The sequence below is a fragment of the Sus scrofa genome, chromosome 7 (assembly GCF_054392235.1).
Source record: "Sus scrofa isolate SSC_HxYL_T2T_F1_AM1 chromosome 7, Sscrofa_HxYL_maternal_Yorkshire_Landrace_v2.0, whole genome shotgun sequence".
In the NCBI taxonomy this organism is placed as follows: Eukaryota; Metazoa; Chordata; class Mammalia; order Artiodactyla; family Suidae; genus Sus; species Sus scrofa.
The window spans coordinates 87380317-87394423 of NC_139389.1; the positions used below are offsets into that span (position 1 = coordinate 87380317).

The 14107-nt window shown below is 39.9% G+C and overlaps 1 protein-coding gene across 4 annotated transcripts in view; it reads left to right on the forward strand.

Annotated features, from left to right (window-relative positions):
- The window catches only part of LOC100155381 (olfactory receptor 4S2-like), a 348453-nt gene that overhangs the window by 148731 nt on the left and 185615 nt on the right, over positions 1 to 14107 (forward strand). Inside the window, exons 1-2 of one of the 4 annotated variants that reach the window (XM_084969330.1) lie at positions 469 to 792; positions 9649 to 9748. The exons of the other annotated variants lie outside the window; for them this stretch is intronic. The gene's annotated coding sequence lies outside the window, so the exon portion shown is untranslated. Of the gene's footprint in view, positions 1 to 468; positions 793 to 9648; positions 9749 to 14107 lie in introns of those variants that run through there. 4 annotated transcript variants of the gene reach the window in all.

Genomic DNA, 14107 nt, shown 5'->3' on the forward strand with positions numbered 1-14107 from the left:
TAATTTAATTTTACTTTAAACATTAAAATATTAGCTTCCAGTTCTATTTTTATTGCCTATGGATTTGATAAAATTTCTAATTATTTTCACCTATGTTTTTGATTAAAATACATAGAACATTAAAAAAATGCTTTTCCAGATCACTTAAAGCTTTTTCTAGGCTAACATGTATTATTATCAACAATTATAGATAGATGGCTAACTAAGCTAAAAATAGAGAAATAATACAAAAGTGGTGAAAATGACATTGTATCTGGAAAATTTTCTAGCATGTATTACTGAAAAGAGGGCTTATGAAAAATTCTTAGAAGCAACTTTTTACTTTAAACTAGTACCATTGGGGAGAGGACAAGATGGCGGAGGAGTAGGGGGACACGCTCGCCCTCTCCCACAAACACAACAAAAAAAGCACATCTACAGAAGAAATGACTCGCACAGAACAACAACCAATCGCTGGCAGAGGAACCTAATCTCCAATAACGGCAAGAAATTCGTGACATTATTGGGCAGAACGGGAGAAAAGAGGAGAGTGAGAGAAGGTGAATCCGAGCGGGACGGGCGCTCCCGAAAGGGAACTGCGGAGGGGAAAGGGATCCCGCACCCTGGAAAGTCACCTACCGGGCGAAAGATCAAACGAACCGGAGGAATCTCCAGATGCAGAGAAGAGTGTAGCAGTAAGTTGGAGTACGGAAAAACGATCAAGAACCCAACGGACCATCTGAACTACGGGCACAGTCACCAAAAATTGAGACGCCTGGGTGGGGACTGGGCACCGAATCCTCGGCTCCAGAGGTTAGTCCCCGGGAAAGGGCCGGGGGACGCCTGGGTGGGGGCTGGGCACCGAGACCTCAGCTCTGAAGGTTGGTCCCCGAGAGGGGGCCGGGGACGCCTGGGTTGGGGCTGGGCACCGAGACCTCGCCTCCGAAGGTTAGTCCCCAAGAAAGGGCCGGGGGACGCCTGGGGGGGGGCTGGGCACCGAGACCTCGGCTCCAGAGATTAGTCCCCGGGCTAGGGGGGCGGGGAAGAGCGGAAACTGCTTGGGAGGTCTCTAAACCATTTGACGGGGCAGAGACTGCCTGGGAGACTAGAAAACAAAGCTGTCGCAGAGGAAGGGAGCAATACTCTAGGGGCGGGGAAGTGGAAAGCCGCCTCAGAGGGAACCTGGGAGAAGAGCCTGGTCTGCGCCAGTGCTGAGGAGGGGAGAGAAGAAGGGGTGGGTCCCCATAGAATACCCCCCACGCCACAACAAGCTTACAGGCCCGCTAGCTAGCAGAAAGCTGTGCTTCCCAGTGCATTCCCTCCCCCCACCCCCACCACCCCCTACGCTCTCGCCGAACCTGGGGCTGCCTGCCATCCAGGAGGGCTGGCCTCAACAATTGCCTGAAGCCTACCACCGCAGGGGCTCTCCCTGCACAGGCCTGCTTGCCCTTTGGAGGGGCTACACTTCCACAGAGCAGCACCAAACACCACCAGCCCCCTAAAAAAGGCCTGCAGCCCAGAAAAGCTAGAACAAGCCTAGCCAGGCCGTGAATAGATCGACCTAATTCTCTGACGGTTTTTCTGAGACGGGCTCCCCCGGGGAGGAGCCTCTTGAGTCTCCAAGGGCCTTGCTACACGCCCAAGACCCTAGGGGGTGCTAAGACCTAGTGGACCAGCTGCATAGGACTGCCAGCTCCAGGCAGGACCCCCTGCAGCCCAGAAAAGCTGCAACAAGCCTGGCCGAATCGGGAAAAGATCTCAGACGGTCTTTCGGAGTCGGGCTGTCCTGGGGAGGAGCCTCTTGAGTCTCCAAGGGCCCTGCTACCCGCCCAAGACCCCAAGGGGTGCTGAGACCTAGTGGACCAGCTGCATAGGACTGCCAGCTCCAGGCAGGACCCCCTGCAGCCCAGAAAAGCTGCAACAAGCCTGGCCGAATCGGGAAAAGATCTCAGACGGTCTTTCTGAGTCGGGCTGTCCTGGGGAGGAGCCTCTTGAGCCTCCAAGGGCCCTGCTACCCGCCCAAGACCCCAGGGGGTGCTGAGACCTAGTGGACCAGCTGCATAGGACTGCCAGCTCCAGGCAGGACCCCCTGCAGCCCAGAAAAGCTGCAACAAGCCTGGCCGAATCGGGAAAAGATCTCAGACGGTCTTTCTGAGTCGGGCTGTCCTGGGGAGGAGCCTCTTGAGCCTCCAAAGGCCCTGCTACCCGCCCAAGACCCCAGGGGGTGCTGAGACCTAGTGGACCAGCTGCATAGGACTGCCAGCTCCAGGCAGGACCCCCTGCAGCCCAGAAAAGCTGCAACAAGCCTGGCCGAATCGGGAAAAGATCTCAGACGGTCTTTCTGAGTCGGGCTGTCCTGGGGAGGAGCCTCTTGAGCCTCCAAGGGCCCTGCTACCCGCCCAAGACCCCAGGGGGTGCTGAGACCTAGTGGACCAGCTGCATAGGACTGCCAGCTCCAGGCAGGACCCCCTGCAGCCCAGAAAAGCTGCAACAAGCCTGGCCGAATCGGGAAAAGATCCCAGACGGTCTTTCTGAGTTGGGCTGTCCTGGGGAGGAGCCTCTTGAGCCTCCAAGGGCCCTGCTACCCGCCCAAGACCCCAGGGGGTGCTGAGACCTAGTGGACCAGCTGCATAGGACTGCCAGCTCCAGGCAGGACCCCCTGCAGCCCAGAAAAGCTGCAACAAGCCTGGCCGACTTGGGAAAAGATCCCAGACGGTCTTTCTGAGTCGGGCTGTCCTGGGGAGGAGCCTCTTGAGTCTCCAAGGGCCCTGCTACCCGCCCAAGACCCCAGGGGGTGCTGAGACCTAGTGGACCAGCTGCATAGGACTGCCAGCTCCAGGCAGGACCCCCTGCAGCCCAGAAAAGCTGCAACAAGCCTGGCCGACTTGGGAAAAGATCTCAGACGGTCTTTCTGAGTCGGGCTGTTCTGGGGAGGAGCCTCTTGAGTCTCCAAAGGCCCTGCTACCCGCCCAAGACCCCAAGGGGTGCTGAGACCTAGTGGACCAGCTGCATAGGACTGCCAGCTCCAGGCAGGACCCCCTGCAGCCCAGAAAAGCTGCAACAAGCCTGGCGGAATCGGGAAAAGATCTCAGACGGTCTTTCTGAGTCGGGCTGCCCTGGGGAGGAACCTCTTGAGTCTCCAAGGGCCCTGCTACCCGCCCAAGACCCCAGGGGGTGCTGAGAACCAAGTGAAATCTGCTACCATCGTGGGGTGGACCTCCCAGTCCTGTCTGCCCTCAGGAAGTCCTCCTTTGCTTCAAAGAAACACTGTTAGTCCCATCAACACTCCAGAAAAGCCACACTGCCTCAAAAAAAGATTGACCAACAACGACAGCCCTCAGGAAATATTCCAGGGCAGTGACAAGGCAAACACTACCCGATAACAGAGAGTACAACTCCCTCAGGAGAAAGAAGACAACAAGCAAGATGAAGAAGCTGAGAAACCACCCCCAGTCAAACCAACAGGAGAACTCACCTAAAACAGTCAACAATGAAACTGATCTCTGCAGTCTGACAGACCTGGAGTTCAAAAGAGAAATAGTGAAAATACTGAAGGAATTAAGAGAAGATATGAACAGCAATGCAGATACCCTCAGAAAGGAGCTAGAAAATATAAGGAGGAGCCAAGAAAAACTAGAACATTCATTTGCAGAGATGCAAACTGAACTAGGGGCAGTAAAAACCAGAATGAATAATGCAGAAGAACGAATCAGTGATATGGAAGATAGAATAATGGAAATCACTCAATCTGGTCAACAGACAGAAAACCGAATCAAAAAACTGGAAAGCAATATAAGAGACCTATGGGATAATATAAAACGGGCCAATCTACGCATAATAGGAATTCCAGAAGGAGTAGAAAAAGATAAAGGAATGGAAAATATATTTGAAGAAATTATCGCTGGAAACTTCCCAAATCTAAAGGATACTGGATTCAAGATACAAGAAGCACAGAGGGCCCCAAACAAACTGAACCCAAACAGACCCACACCAAGACACATCATAATAAAAATGGCAAAAGTTAGTGATAAAGAGAGGATCCTAAAGGCAGCAAGAGAAAAACAGAATGTTACCTACAAGGGAACCCCCATAAGAATATCAGCTGATTTCTCTACAGAAACACTACAGGCCAGGAGGGAATGGCAAGAGATATTTAAAGTGCTCAAAGGAAAAAATATGCAACCTAGAATACTTTATCCAGCAAGAATATCATTTAAAATAGAAGGGGAAATAAAAATTTTTCCCAACAAACAAAAACTTAAAGAATACAGCAACACAAAACCCAGGTTAAAGGAAATATTGAAAGGGCTTCTCTAAACCAAAAAGAAAGGAAGGAAAGGGAAGAAAAAAGAAAAGAAAAAAAAAAAAAAAAAAGAAGAAGAAGAAGAAGAGGAAGAACTAGGACTGAGGAAGATACAATCAGAGAGCAGTCACTCAAATAAGCCAGCATACAGATTTAATCATGAACATGCTTCAAACAAAATAAAATTAAAAAGAAAAAAATAAAAGAGTCATCAAAACCATAAAATGTGGGCAAGGGATGTTAGGAGGTAAATAATCCTTTTTGTTTGTATGTATGTCTCTCTTCTTAATTTTAATATAATAATGAAGTGTTTGAACTTACAGGACCATCAGGCTAAAACACACAATTATGGGAAGGGGTTAGCATACTTAAAAAACAGGGCAACCACAAGCCAAAACCAAATATTGCATTTGCAAAAAATGAAAAAAAAAAATACACTCAAGCAGATAATAACAGGAGACCATCCAACCAAAAAAAAAAAAAAAAAAAGAAGAATGGAGAACCATAGAATCAACTGGAACACGAGGATCAAATGGCAATAAATAATCATCTATCAATTATCACCTTAAATGTCAATGGACTGAATGCCCCAATCAAAAGACACAGAATGGCTGAGTGGATAAAACGGCAAAAACCTTCAATATGCTGCCTACAAGAAACTCACCTTAGGACAAAAGATACATATAGATTGAAAGTGAAAGGCTGGGGAAAAGTATTTCATGCCAATAGACATGACAGAAAAGCAGGAGTTGCAACGCTCATATCAGACAAAATAGACTTTAAAACAAAAGACATAAAGAAAGACAAAGAAGGACACTATTTAATGATTAAGGGATCCATCCAAGGAGAGGATGTTACTATCATCAACATATATGCCCCAAACATAGGAGCACCCAGATACATACAACAAATATTAACAGACATAAAGGGAGATATTGATGAGAATACAATCATAGTAGGAGACCTAAATACCCCCCTCACATCAATGGACAGATCCTCTAGACAGAAAACCAATAAAGCAACAGAGATCCTAAAGGAAACAATAGAAAAGTTAGACTTAATTGATATCTTCAGGACACTACATCCAAAAAAATCAGAATACACATTCTTCTCAAATGCTCATGGAACATTCTCAAGAATCGACCACATATTGGGACATAAAGCGAATCTCAATAAATTTAGGAGCATAGAAATTATCTCAAGTATCTTCTCTGACCACAATGCCATGAAATTAGAAATCAACCATGGGAAAAGGAAAGAGAAAAAACCTACTCCATGGAGACTAAACAACATGCTACTAAAAAACCAATGGGTCAATGAGGAAATCAAGAAGGAAATTAAAAACTATCTTGAAACAAATGATAATGAAGACATAACCTCTCAAAATCTATGGGATGCTGCGAAAGCAGTGCTCAGAGGGAAATTTATAGCAATCCAGGCCTTTCTCAAAAAAGAAGAAAGATCCCAAATTGACAACTTAACCCTCCACCTAAATGAATTAGAAAAAGAAGAACAAAGAAGTCCTAAAGTCAGCAGAAGGAAGGAAATTGTAAAGATCAAAGAAGAAATCAATAAAATAGAGACTCAAAAAACAATAGAGAAAATTAATAAAACCAAGAGCTGGTTCTTTGAAAAGGTGAACAAAATTGATAAACCCCTGGCCAGACTCACTAAAAAGAGGAGAGAAAGAACCCAAATCACCAAAATTATAAATGAAAAAGGAGAAATCACAACGGATACAGCAGAAATACAAAAAACCATAAGAGAATACTATGAACAACTATATGGCAATAAGTTTGACAATCTGGAAGAAATGGACAATTTTCTAGAATCTTACAGCCTGCCAAAACTGAATCAAGCAGAAACAGACCAACTGAACAGACCAATCACTAGAAATGAAATTGAAGAGGTCATAAAATCACTCCCTACAAATAAAAGCCCAGGACCAGATGGCTTCACAGGTGAATTCTATCAAACATATAAAGAGGAATTGGTGCCCATCCTCCTTAAACTCTTTCAAAAGGTTGAAGAAGAAGGAATACTCCCAAAGACATTCTATGAGGCCACCATCACCCTCATTCCAAAACCAGGCAGAGATACCACCAAAAAAGAAAACTATCGCCCAATATCATTGATGAATATAGATGCAAAACTTCTCAACAAAATCTTAGCCAACCGAATCCAACAACATATCAAAAAAATTATACACCATGACCAGGTTGGGTTCATCCCAGGTTCACAAGGATGGTTCAACATACGCAAATCAATCAACATCATACACCACATTAACAAAAAAAAAGTCAAAAATCATATGATCATCTCAATAGATGCAGAAAAAGCATTTGACAAAGTTCAACATCCATTCATGATCAAGACCCTCGCCAAAGTGGGTATAGAGGGAACATTCCTGAATATAATCAAAGCCATTTATGATAAACCCACAGCAAATATAATCCTCAATGGGGAAAAACTGAAAGCCTTCTCACTCAAATCTGGAACAAGACAGGGATGCCCACTCTCACCACTGCTCTTCAACATAGTTTTGGAAGTCTTAGCCACAGCAATTAGACAAACAAAAGAAATCAAAGGCATCCATATAGGAAGAGAAGAGATCAAACTGTCACTGTATGCAGATGACATGATTCTATACCTAGAAAACCCTAAGGACTCAACCCCAAAACTCCTTGAACTGATTAATAAATTCAGCAAAGTGGCAGGATATAAGATTAACATTCAGAAGTCAGTTGCATTTCTGTATACCAGCAATGAAGCATTAGAAAAGGAATACAAAAATACGATACCTTTTAAAATTGTACCTCACAAAATCAAATACCTCGGAATACACCTAACCAAAGAGGTAAAGGACCTATATGCCGAGAACTATAAAACCTTAATCAAAGAAATCAAAGAAGATGTAAAAAAATGGAAAGATATTCCATGTTCCTGGATTGGAAAAATCAATATTGTGAAAATGGCCATCCTACCCAAAGCAATCTACAGATTCAATGCAATCCCTATCAAATTACCCATGACATTTTTCACAGAACTAGAACAAACAATCCAAACATTTATATGGAACAACAAAAGACCCAGAATCGCCAAAGCAATCCTGAGAAACAAAAACCAAGCAGGAGGCATAACTCTCCCAGACTTCAAGAAATACTACAAAGCCACAGTCATCAAAACAGTGTGGTACTGGTATCAAAACAGACAGACAGACCAATGGAACAGAATAGAGAATCTGGAAATTAACCCTGACACCTATGGTCAATTAATCTTTGACAAGGGAGGCAAGAACATAAAATGGGAAAAGGAAAGTCTATTCAGCAAGCATTGCTGGGAAACCTGGACAGCTGTATGCAAAGCAATGAAACTAGAACACACCCTCACACCATGCACAAAAATAAACTCCAAATGGCTGAAAGACTTAAATATACGACAGGACACCATCAAACTCCTAGAAGAAAACATAGGCAAAACACTCTCTGACATCAACATCATGAATATTTTCTCAGGTCAGTCTCCCAAAGCAATAGAAACTAGAGCAAAAATAAACCCATGGGACCTCATCAAACTGAAAAGCTTTTGCACAGCAAAGGAAACCCAAAAGAAAACAAAAAGACAACTTACAGAATGGGAGAAAATAGTTTCAAATGATGCAACTGACAAGGGCTTAATCTCTAGAATATACAAGCAACTTATACAACTCAACAGCAAAAAAACCAATCAATCAATGGAAAAATGGGCAAAAGACCTGAATAGACATTTCTCCAAAGAAGATATACAGATGGCCAACAAACACATGAAAAAATGCTCAACATCGCTGATTATAAGAGAAATGCAAATCAAAACTACCATGAGATACCACCTCACACCAGTCAGAATGGCCATCATTAATAAATCCACAAATAACAAGTGCTGGAGGGGCTGTGGAGAAAAGGGAACCCTCCTGCACTGTTGGTGGGAATGTAAACTGGTACAGCCACTATGGAGAACAGTTTGGAGATACCTTAGAAATCTATACATAGAACTTCCATATGACCCTGCAATCCCACTCTTGGGCATCTATCCGGACAAAGCTCTACTTAAAAGAGACACATGCACCCGCATGTTCATTGCAGCACTATTCACAATAGCCAGGACATGGAAACAATCCAAATGTCCATCGACAGAGGATTGGATTCGGAAGATGTGGTATATATACACGATGGAATACTACTCAGCCATTAAAAAGGATGACATCATGCCATTTGCAGCAACATGGATGGAACTAGAGAATCTCATACTGAGTGAAATGAGCCAGAAAGACAAAGACAAATACCATATGACATCACTTATAACTGGAATCTAATATCCAGCACAAATGAACATCTCCTCAGAAAAGAAAATCAATCATGGACTTGGAGAAGAGACTTGTGGTTGCCTGATGGGAGGGGGAGGGAGTGGGAGGGATCGGGAGCTTGGGCTTATCAGTCACAACGTAGAATAGATTTACAAGGAGATCCCGCTGAATAGCATTGAGAACTATGTCTAGATACTCATGTTGCAACAGAAGAAATGGTGGGGGGAAAAACTGTAATTGTAATGTATACATGTAAGGATAACCTGACCCCCTTGCTGTACAGTGGGAAAATAAAATAAAATTTAATATAAAAAAAAAAAAAAAAAAAAAAAAAAAAAAAATAAACTAGTACCATTGTTTAATTTCAGTTAAATTTTTTTTTTCATCCTCAGAAGTCTCTTTAAGACACCAATAGTGGTTTTCAAATCACATCTGTAAATTCTGCCTGCACCCTGGGATATAATTTGCCTAGGTCTGAGAATTTAAGCTTATTTAATATAATAAAATTCATTTACATGTCAGTTGTCTTTTACACATTTGTTATTCTTTCTATAGAATATGCTATAGAATATTCCATAGAATATGCTCCTTTGGAGCAGTCCATATTCTGGGCAGCTCTGGAGAGAGGGCAGGAGAAAGCTCAGTCTTTTTCTTTCATCTCATAAACTTGCAAGCGTGGAGACCATAATGCTATCAGCTGGTGTTGTAAAGACCTTTTTAAAAATTTTATTTATTTATTTTTTCTTTTTATGGCCACACCTGGGGCATATGGTAGTTCCTGGCCAGAAATGAAATCTGAGTTACAGCTGCGACCTTATGCCACAGCTGAGACGTACACCATAGCTGCAGCAATGCAGGATACTTAACCCCCTGGAAAGATCTTGTTTAGGTTTCAGTCTAGTGAAAAGTTCACTAAATTCCTTAGAGAAATTCATTCTTTCTTTATAATCACTTTATTTCATTTGTCTCTCTGGATTTATTTCTGTCTCTTTCTTTCTCTATTTATTTATTTTTTTCCTTACAGTTACTTTTAAGATGACAAAGTGACTTCAGATTTCTGTCCCTGGAAAATTTAAGAACTGTCTACAATACTACCTATCTTATATTGTTTCAGTACTTCTATAGTAAGTAAACATATTTCTCAACATAGTATAAGTAAAACATTTACAAATAGTAGCATTAACTTTTTGATTACTGTCCATCAGAAACTATAGTTTATTCTCTGTTGACTGTCATTTTGCTACTATAAGCCAAATACTTATGTGCAAAGTACAGTCTTTTCAGGCTTATCTTCTAAACTTCATTTGGCTTTATAAGCTAATCACTGGCCTAAATCATTTCAAAAATTCAGTACAAGTTAACTGAGTGCCTACTGTATTCATGTATGCTTTTTGAAGCAAGGGATATTTTGGAATATGTATTTATATTATTGAATGGTAAGATGTCTTAAAAATTAGAAATATTATTCTTTTCAATAGAATTAAAAGCCTTTAAAATTTTTATTTTTTATTTATTTATTTTTTTAAATAGCTGCACCTGCTGTATATGGAAATTCCCAGGCTCAGGGTCAGATCAGCACTGCAGCTGCTGTCCTATGCCACAGCCATAGCAACAGCAACATGGGATCCAAGCTGTTTCTGCAACTTACACCACAGCTTGTGGCAATACCCGGTCATGCCAGGGATCGAACCTACATCCTCATGGACACTATGTCAATTCTTAACCCACTGAGCCACAACAGGAACTCCTAAAAGGCATTTTAAGAAGTGACTATGAAGTTTCAGTGTAAATTGGGGAATTAAACCCATAATTCCACATTTCTAGATGAAGGTTGTTAATTTGAATATGAATGACACAATTTTGTTTTTCAGACTAGCAAAGATGAATAATCATCATACCAGGGTTGGTGAATGTGCAGTGAAATGTCATTCAGTAAAACTGTTAGAGGGAATACTAACTTGTAATTTTTTTTTTTTTTCTGGCAGGCAGTTTAGAAATACCCAGCACTTTTAAAGCATTTATACTCATTACATAAAAATTAGAGGCATAGAAAAAATTCATACAGTGCATAAACATTTCCAGAGATCATGTTAAAATATAGACTCTGACTTAAAAGGATTGCTTGGGCTTGGGATTCTAAATTTCTAATAAGCAATAGGGTAATGCCGATTCTTTGAGTAGCAAAAGTTTATGAAGTTCTTTATACTTTATAGAAGTTGTGTAGCAAGATGCATTTCTGTAGATAAGTTAACTAATACTGAGGAATAGAAAAATTTCTGGAAAAAAATAAAAATTAATAGTGGTAAATTTTTCAAGGTCAGATGATAGGTTCTATAATTTTCTTCTTTATATATGTTTATGTTTCTTAAAATGTCTATGAGTAACATATTTTTATAACCTGAAAAAATAATTATTAAAAATGTTGTTTTTGAAGGCACTTACTCTTCTGGATTTTCTATCTTCCCTAAACAATTTTTATTATTCCGGGAATGTTACAAGGTGCTAGACCATTATTTGTGTTATGTTTGACTTACCATGCAGGATATCATTTCTTCTTGTTACTTGAATTTAGAGTCAGTGAGGTCAACTTCTGTGCTAGGGTTGAGGAGAAAGGAAAAATTCCCAGCAGGACATCCTGTAGCCTGTATTTTACTTTCGGTGACTGATGCCATTTCATAAACCTAGGGCGGGGATTAGAAGTTAAGTTTAAAAAAATCAAATGCAGCGTTATGAGAAATGATAACCGTCAGCTTCTAGAGAGGATTTGTATTGTTCCTCCTTTCGCACTGGAATGAGTATTGGCTTATGCTCAGTCTGCTTTTCTTCCTTAAAGGAAACTAAAAGAAAAATGATATTTTGGATTTTAATTTTCTTCAGTCAATTTTATTTTAAGGAAAATGCTGTAGTTTAGAATAAAAGTCACAAAACCATGGTAACATTAGAAAGGATTAAATGAAGGTAATATACTTACCTATCTTTTTCCTTTTGCATTTCCAGTTGAAAAAATTTGAAAATAATGGTTTGTTTTTCAACTAGAAAGGTAGAAAGATACTTTCTCAAACTCACATTTCCACCTTCAAAATATAACACATATTTTCCCTGTCCCACATTCATGAAATATTGGTATATGCCCTTCATTGAAGGAGTTGATTCAGGCACTGATGGGGAAGAGGAAACAGTGTCTCAGATAAGCCTTTCCTCTGGTCTTCATTTCCCTCGGATCTCAGAGTTCTGTCCCTTGTGCTTTCACTTTCAATGCATTTGGGGGCATGTTTTTTTTGTTGTTTGTTTTGTTTTGTTTTTTGTTTTTTGAAAGTTGAAAAAGATGTGATTTTTTCCCCCTCTCTGGTAGTGATAAAAATGAAAGTTTAGATTCTGCACTTGTCCCCAGTGAAACTATTGCTGGGCCAAAACTGGAGTCCCTAAAGGAACTCTTTGCTAAGATTCCCTTAGATGGATGGACATTACCCCAAGGATCCATCCTTTAATGAGTTTACCTCAAACGTCTGATACTCCTTTTCTCATACTGGACCAAAGATTCTACTCTATCAGTTGATGCTTTGCATTTGAGGCTCTTTCTCTGGTTAAAGGGACATCTATTTTGTTTACTAATTTTTAAATTCATTATCTGGGTTCAAAAGTCTCATGCCTTTTACTTTGCTGTACAAATATTAGAGTTAATATTTACTGAAAGCTTATTATATGTCAGGCAGTAAGATGAGTAACTTTCATGAACAAGCTCATTTAATTCCCCAAATAATCCAAAAATGTTAGATATTACTATTTTTACTTTTAGGAGAAGTTATTGAAGCTTAGATAAATTAATTTGTAGTATCTAACAAATGGGAATGTCAATATGTGAATTCCTTTTTCTCTGGGAGCAGAGCCTGAGTTCTTAAATACTAAACCATTTACCCTGCATTTTTACCTGGCCTGGAAGAAAAACACTACCTATTGATATCTTATACCAGATACTGTGGCAAATTCTTGTGTGTAAGTCATTTAATTTAATCCTTGCAACACCCTATGTACCAGGTATCACTGTTGCAATTTTTAAAATTCTGATTATCAAAGTAGTATGTATTTAAACAAAAATTTGGAAGATTTAGAAAAGTTAAGGGAGCTCAAAAAATTACTGATTTTTTTAAACAGATATAAATTCAAGTAAAACAGTATATTTCCTCTGGTCTTTTTTGTCTAACAATTTTTCTTTACACATATGAGGTTATGTAGCATTTATAATATAGTATTTTGCTTCTATTTATAGCCTGCATTTTCATATAACTAACTCTCTTAAATATTATTAAAGTTGTGTGATAGTGAGTGTTTTTATGGCATTTCCCTAGTGTATTTAGGCTGTTTAAAATTTTCTGATCTTAAAACAATGCAGTAAGAATAATTGGGTTTAGCTTTTTAAAAATTTTATACCATTTACCTAGAATAGATTACTTGAAACAAAATTTAAATATCAAAAATATATATGTATACAAAATTTAATGTTCTCAATAGGTATTGCCAAATTGCTTTCTAAAATATATTCTCAAAATATGTGTTAGTGATGATGCCATATTATACTATTCTTACAAGCATATGGATGGTATTTTTAAAAATTATATTGATAGAATAAAAGCATTCATATTGCATTTTATATTGCATTTATTGGACTGCTAATTAAGTCTGTTTTTTCCAATTTCATTGATATAATTTGCATACAGCACTGTATAACTTTAAGGTGTACAGCACAATGATTTGACTTACATATATTGTGAAATGATTACCAAGATAAGTTTAGGTAACGTCCATCATCTCACATAAATTCAAAAAAAAGAATAAGAAAAAATTTTTCTTGTGATGTGATCTCTTAGGATTTACTCTCAATAGCTTTTATATACTGTACAGTAGTGTTAACTTTGACTATCATGTTGTACATACATCTGTAGTACTCTTCTGTCTTATAACTGAAAGTTTGTACCTTTTGACCACCTTCATCTAATTCCCCTTTCCCCAACTACCTGTCCACGACCACAAACCTGATCTGTGATTTTGGTTTAAGAATTTTTTTTTTAGGTTCCACATGTAAGTGAGAATATGCAGTATTTTTCTTTCTCAAGTTAGTTCACTTAGCACAATGTTCTCAAGGTCCATCCATGTTGCTGCAAGTGGCAGGGTTTTCTCCTTTTCATGGCTGAGTAGTACTCCATTGTGTGTGTATGTGTGTGTGTGTGTGTGTATGAGTGTGTGTATGTGTATATAATATTTTCTTTATCCATTAATCTGTTGATGGACACTTAGGTTGTTTCCATGTCTTTGCCATTGTAAATAATGCTGTTCTGAACATGGAGGTGTAGATATATCTTTGACATAGCATTTTTATTTCCTTCAGATATACACCCAGAAGTGGAATTGCTAGACTATATGGTAGTTCAATTTTTAATATTTTGAGGAAACTCCATGCTGTTTTCCATAATGGCTGTGCCAGTTTT